Here is a 7,771-nt window from a genome sequence, read left to right on the forward strand (position 1 = left end):
AGAAACACAATCAATGCAATGCTCAATATGATGCATGATCATGACATGGCAATAATGTTATGATTTGCACTAATGCATCTAGCAACAATTTAAATGAAGTCCATATGGACCAAGGGTTCATATGCAAACTCCATATTTAGCATTTAAAATGCCATTATCATGTTTTCACTTATACAGTGGGTATAAGTTGGTTTAACATGCATGAAAGTAGCATAAATTGATAGATTGCATTTTTCTGATAATTTTTCATATATAAATTATTTCATTTTGAGGTATAGATTAATTTCTACGATTTTTTGAAGTTTTGGGCATTTTCTGGAATTTCCTGAATAAACTTAAATCCAGAAAATGATTTACTACATCAGCCTGGCGTTAGTGTGACGTCAGCGGTCAACTGAGACGGTCCAGGTCAACCCTGACCTGTGGGTCCCGTCTGTCAGTGTCAATTAAACTAACTAAGTTTAGTTAGCGTTAAACTAATACTAACCTAGTTTAGTTAGTGGCCTGGGGCCCACACGTCAGTGAGTCAGGGGGGAAGTCAAACCCCGATCAAGCGGGGTCAAACCCGCCGGACCAGGTCAACGGCTCGTCGCCGGCAAGGCCAAGGACGGCGGAGGGGTACGGGTTTCCTCCTCCGGTGACCAAATGGCTGATGGAGGGCATCTAAGTGACGCGAGCACTCGTCCGCGTCCAGCGGTGCCATTGGTTCGAGCTGGCGTGGACCAAAGCGGCGGCGGCGACGACTAGTGCGGCGGCCGGAGTTCGTACAACGACGAGATCGGCGCTACGGTGGACGAATGGAGCAGTGGTTGGTCGAGTTAGGATCCTAGGGTCGCCCTGAGCACGTTAGGGTGCTCGACTGCAAGCTTGCGTGGCCGTGGTCACGGCGGCGGCATGGCCGGCGGAGCCAAGCTCTCGTCCATGATGGCCGTTGCGGTTGCAGGAAGCAAATGAGCAAGCGGAGAGAGGGGTTTGACGCAGGGGCTCACAGTGGACACGTAGAGTAAATCAGCGGGCTCGGGGAGGCGTTGGAGACTCTTTTGTTTCTGTTTTTCTATTCTGTTTTTCAGTTTTGTTTTGTTTTGCCATTGTTTAAACTCAAAACAAATTCAAATCAGTGCCAAAACTTTCTGTAAATACCTATGTGGCTTATATGGACTTTTCCAAGGGCACACAAATATTTCTGATACATTTGAAAATATATTCTATATATTAGGAATATAAATTCAAATTCAAATACAATATGATTTAATTTTAGTGCCCAAAATATTCCTTAAAAATGTTCAATATTTTTGGTTTGGATCCAAAGCCTTGCCAAAATTAGCAAACATTGATGAACGGTACTTTGGTTCATTGAAAGCATTTTTTTAAGCTGGGCCTATTTGGATTTCAAAGTGCTAGGGTTTGATCACCCCCATTTCAAATTTCCATGAATGTTAAACATGATGCAAACACTAGGCAGCACCAAAAGCTAGGGATGTGATATGAACGTCATGGAGCATATGAGATGTTCCAGGAAATGAATTTAATATTTCAAAAGAATGCCCGGATTGAGAGATATGAAGTCTCCAATAAGTTCTACAGCTGCAAGATGGAGGAGAATAGTTCAGTCAGTGAGCATATACTCAAGATGTCTGAGTACTGCAATCATTTGATTCAACTGGGAGTTAATCTTCCGGATGATAGTGTCATTGACAGAATTCTTCAATCACTGCCACCAAGCTACAAGAGCTTCGTGATGAACTATAACATGCAAGGGATGGATAAGACGATTCCCGAGCTCTGCACAATGCAAAAGGCTGCGGAGGTAGAAATCAAGAAGGAGCATCAAGTGTTGATGGTCAATAAGACCACCAGTTTCAAGAAAAAGGGCAAAGGGAAGAAGAAGGGGAACTTCAAGAAGAACAACAAGCAAGTTGCTGCACAAGAGAAGAAACCCAAGTTAGGACCTAAGCCTGAGACTGAGTGCTTCTACTGCAAGCACACTGGTGACAGGAAGCGGAACTGCCCCAAGTATTTGGCGGATAAGAAGGATGGCAAGGTGAACAAAGGTATATGTGATATACATGTTATTGATGTGTACCTTACCAGATCTCATAGTAGCACCTGAGTATTTGATACTGGTTCTGTTGCTAATATTTGCAACTCGAAACACGGACTACAGATTAAGCGGACACTGGTTAAGGACGAGGTGACGATGCGCGTGGTAAATGGTTCCAAAGTTGATGTGATCGCCGTCGGCACGCTGCCTCTACATCTACCTTCAGGATTTGTATTAGACCTAAATAATTGTTATTTGGTGCCAGCATTGAGCATGAACATTATATCTGGATCTTGTTTGATGCGAGACAGTTATTCATTTAAATCAGAGAATAATGGTTGTTCTATTTATATGAGTAATATCTTTTATGGTCATGCACCCTTGAAGAGTGGTCTATTTTTGATGAATCTCGATAGTAGTAATACACATATTCATAATGTTCAAGCCAAAAGATGCAGAGTTGATAATGACAGTGCAACTTTTTTATGGCATTGCCGTTTGGGTCATATTGGTGTAAAGTGCATGAAGAAACTCCATACTGATGGACTTTTGGAATCACTTGATTATGAATCACTTGGTACTTGCGAACCATGCCTTATAGGCAAAAACGCCATTCTCCGGAACTATGGAGCGAGCAACTGATTTGTTGGAGATCATACATACTGATGTATGTGGTCCAATGAATGTTGAGGCTCGCGGCGGGTATCGTTATTTCTCACCTTCATAGATGAGTTAAGCAGATATGGGTATATCTACTTAATGAAACATAAGTCTGAAACATTTGAAAAGTTCAAAGGATTTCAAAGTGAACTAGAAAATCATCGTAACAAGAAAATAAAGTTTCTACGATCTCATCATGGAGGAGAATATTTGAGTTACGAGTTTAGTCTACATTTGAAACAATGCGGAATAGTTTCGCAACTCACGCCACCCGGAAGACCACAGCGTAATGGTGCGTCCGAACGTCGTAATCGTACTTTACTAGATATGGTGCGATCTATGATGTCCCTTACTGATTTACCGCTATCGTTTTGGGGTTATGCTTTAGAGACGACTGCATTCATGTTAAATAGGGCACCATCGGAATCCGTTGAGACGACGCCTTATGAACTGTGGTTTGGCAAGAAACCAAAGTTTTCGTTTCTTAAAGTTTGGGGCTGCGATGATTATGTGAAAAAGCTTCAACCTTATAAGCTCGAACCCAAAACGTAGAAATGTGTCTTCATAGGATACCCAAAGGAGACTGTTGGGTACACCTTCTATCACAGATCCGAAGGCAAGACATTCGTTGCTAAGAATGGATTCTTTCTAGAGAAGGGGTTTCTCTCGAAAGAAGTGAGTGGGAGGAAAGTAGAACTTGATGAGGTAACTGTGCCTCCTCCCTTATTGGAAAGTAGTTCATCACAGAAACCAGTTCCTATGACGCCTACACCAATTAGTGAGGAAGTTAATGATGATGATCATGAAACTTCAGATCAAGTTATTACTGAACCTCGTAGATCAACCAGAGTAAGATCCGCACCAGAGTGGTACGGTAATCCTGTTCTGGAAGTCATGTTACTAGACCATGATGAACCTACGAACTATGAAGAACCGATGGTGAGCCCAGATTCCGCAAAATGGCCTAAGGCCATGAAATCTAAGATGGGATCCATGTATGAGAACAAAGTGTGAACTTTGGTTGGCTTGCCCATTGATCGGCAAGCCATTGAGAATAAATGGATCTTCAAGAAGAAGACTGACGCTGACGGTAATGTTACTGTCTATAAAGCTTGACTTGTTGCAAAAGGTTTTCGACAAGTTCAAGGGATTCACTATGATGAGACTTTCTCACCCGTAGCGATCCTTAAGTCTGTCCGAATCATGTTAGCAATTGCCGCATTTTATGATTATGAAATTTGGCAAATGGATGTCAAAACTGCATTCCTGAATGGATTTCTGGAAGAAGAGTTGTATATGATGCAACCAGAAGGTTTTGTTGATCCAAAGGGAGCTACCAAAGTGTGCAAGATCTAGCGATCCATTTATGTACTAGTGCAAGCCTCTCGGAGTTGGAATAAACGCTTTGATAGTGTGACCAAAGCATTTGGTTTTATACAGACATTTGGAGAAGCCTGTATTTACAAGAAAATGAGTGGCAGCTCTGTAGCATTTCTGATATTATATGTGGATGACATATTGTTGATTGGAAATGATATATAATTTCTGGATAGTATAAAGGGATACTTGAATAAGAGTTTTTCAACGAAAGACCTCGGTGAAGCTGCTTATATATTGGGCATCAAGATCTATAGAGATAGATCAAGACGCTTAATTGTACTTTCACAAAGCACATACCTTGACAAAGTTTTAAAGAAGTTCAAAATGGATCAAGCAAAGAAAGGGTTCTTGCCTATGTTACAAGGTGTGAAGTTGAGTAAGACTCAATACCCGACCACTTCAGAAGATAGAGAGAAGATGAAAGATGTTCCCTATGCTTCAGCCATTGGTTCTATCATGTATGCAATGCTGTGTACCAGACCTGATGTGTGCCTTGCTATAAGTTTAGCATGGAGGTACCAAAGTAATCCAGGAGTGGATCAGCGGACAACGGTCAAGAACATCCTAAAATACCTGAAATGGACTAAGGATATGCTTCTCGTTTATGGAGGTGACAAAGAGCTCATCGTAAATGGTTACATTGATGCAAGCTTTGACACTGATCCGAACGATTCTAAATCGCAAACCGGATACGTGTTTTCATTGAACGGTGGAGCTGTCAGTTGGTGCAGTTCTAAACAAAGCATCGTGGCGGGATCTACGTGTGAAGCGGAGTACATAGCTGCTTCAGAAGGAGCAAATGAAGGAGTCTGGATGAAGGAGTTCATATCCGGTCTAGGTGTCATACCTAGTGCATCGGGTCCAATGAAAATCTTCTGTGACAATACTGGTGCAATTTCCTTGGCGAAGGAATCCAGATTTCACAAGACAACCAAGAAAATCAAGAGACGCTTCAATTCCATCCGGGATCTAGTCCAGGTGGGAGACATAGAAATTCGCAAGATACATCCGGATCTGAATGTTGCAGACCCGTTGACTAAGCCTCTTCCACGAGCAAAACATGATCAGCACCAAGGCTCCATGGGTGTTAGAATCATTACTGTGTAATCTAGATTATTGACTCTAGTGCAAGTGGGAGACTGAAGGAAATATGCCATAGAGGCAATAATAAAGTTATTATTTATTTCCTTATATCATGATAAATGTTTATTATTCATGCTAGAATTGTATTAACCGAAAACGTAATACTTGTGTGAATACATAGACAAACAGAGTGTCACTAGTATGCCTCTACTTGACTAGCTCGTTGATCAAAGATGGTTATGTTTCCTAGCCATTGACATGAGTTGTCATTTGATTAACGGGATCACATCATTAGGAGAATGATTTGATTGACTTGACCCATTCCGTTAGCTTAGCACTCTATCATTTAGTATGTTGCTATTGCTTTCTTCATGACTTATACATGTTCCTATGACTATGAAACCGGTGGAACGCTTTTTGTTCTACCAAACATCACAATGTAACTCGGTGATTATAAAGGTGCTCTACAGGTGTCTCCTAAGGTACTTGTTGGGTTGGCATATTTCGAGATTAGGATTTGTCACTCCGATTGTCGGAGAGGTATCTCTGGGCCCTCTCGGTAATGCACATCACTTAAGCCTTGCAAGCATTGTAACTAATGAGTTGGTTGCGGGATGATGTATTACAGAACGAGTAAAGAGACTAGCCGGTAATGAGATTGAACTAGGTATTGAGATACCGACGATCGAATCTCGGGCAACTAACATACTGATGACAAAGGGAACAACGTATGTTGTTATGCGGTCTGACCGATAAAGATCTTCGTAGAATATGTGGGAGCCAATATGAGCATCCAGGTTCCGCTATTGGTTATTGACCGGAGACGTGTCTCGGCCATGTCTACATAGTTCTCGAACCCATAGGGTCCCTGTAATATCCCAAAATTCTAAATTTTGGAATGTTATAATAATTAGATAGATTTGATTGATTGTTTGATTGATTGACTGAAAGTCAGTGAAATTCAAAACTTATTAAAGTTAAATGAGAGGGAATAAAAGGACTTTCCCAAACTTTCATTTTGCATTTTGGTTGATCCTAGAAATTATAAGCAACTCAATGACCCACGGAGAAAGTTGGGGATTTCGTTATTTTCATATTTGAGTTCCCTCAAATTTTGAGAATAGGATCATTTGATTTTATTTATCTTATCATCAATTATTTCAATTAAAAAAATATGAGAGAGGGAATAAAATGTCTTTCCCAACATAAATAAATATTGAGGATTTAATAATAAAATCAAATAAGATTTTATTTCAGAGTTTTTCAGTGTTTTATTTGAATTTAGGAAAAATGTGCGTTTTTAAAAATTGCATTTAGGGCCCAAATAAATGTTCACCTTGTGCGGCTTGATTTTAGAAGCCCGTGAAAATTTATTTTGGAATTTTTGGAGTCTGTTTAGTATTTATTTTTATTTTTCTTCCGAGCGGAATAATTAAAAAAAATTCGGCGTTCGTCGTTTTTCTTTTTCTCGGATTAAATCCGCGATTTTTCTGATCGCGATTCCTGATCCGATTTTCGTTTTAGTATAACTTTTCGCTCGTTTATCGGAATCAGGCGATTCAAGCACCTAGAGTTTCGTCTCGAAACCCTCTAACCGTTTAACCAACTTAAACAAGATTTTGCTACTTTAAAATTTGCCCTAGATCCAGATTACTAGAACGAAGTTGTTTTCTTTCGCCGTTCGTCTTTTGTTGCTTCGTTCGATTTGATTTTTCTTTTGCCAACCGGAGTTCTTAAGTTGAACCTTCTGGTTAGATCTCTTATTTGAGTTTTACCTGTGCATTAAATGAGTACTTATTGTATGCTTGTTTGTTTGTCTGCGGTAGAATACCCGGAGTGCGTCGCTTGTTACTTCGAATCCCTAGGTTTCGCGGATCATCAGCAAGGCAAGTTCACACTTTGATCATACCCCTTTCGTACCCAGTTTTTATGCATTAGTTTCAATCCTCAAACATTGCATGATTAGGATCTAATTAAATTGTGGGTTGGGAAGTAGTTGATGAGGTAGGAACCTATTGCCCTGTTACTATCAAACCTTTGGGAGTTACTCTTACGTTATGCTTATATTGCCATGCTATGCTCGTAGACATGGATTGGGTTTTGAGAGTATCCATGACAGATGTGAGATTGTTATTTAATGGTTCAACTTAAGGTGGCAACTTAAATACATATTTGGGTGGATTGCTAGGGGCACCCTGGGGATATACCAGTGGACTTGCCCGGACACCTGGGGATATACTAGTGTTGTCCTAGGAGATCCTGGGGATATACCGTGTGATCATCCTACGGTCCGCCACCCAGGCTCAAAGGGATCATGAGACTATTCATACTAGAAACTTCCGTGTGCAGCCACAAGCTATTATGGGCTCTAGCATAGTTGACTAAGTTGTGCGAACTCTTACAGTGGTAGACTAGCAGATGTAGGGGTTGTAGGTGGTACGGTCTACCCATCGTAAGGTGCAAACACTTCTGAAAGACTATGTCTCGGTCATCCGTCTTCTCAAACACCATGTAGTGCGAGAAACCAAACGGAGGCGATCGAGTCTTGTGGGGAGAAGTGCGCAAACCTCTGCAGAGTGTAATAAACTAATCATGATTAGCCGTGTC

The sequence above is a fragment of the Triticum urartu genome, chromosome 2A (genome assembly GCF_056163025.1).
Source record: "Triticum urartu cultivar PI428250 chromosome 2A, HENAU_Tu73, whole genome shotgun sequence".
In the NCBI taxonomy this organism is placed as follows: Eukaryota; Viridiplantae; Streptophyta; class Magnoliopsida; order Poales; family Poaceae; genus Triticum; species Triticum urartu.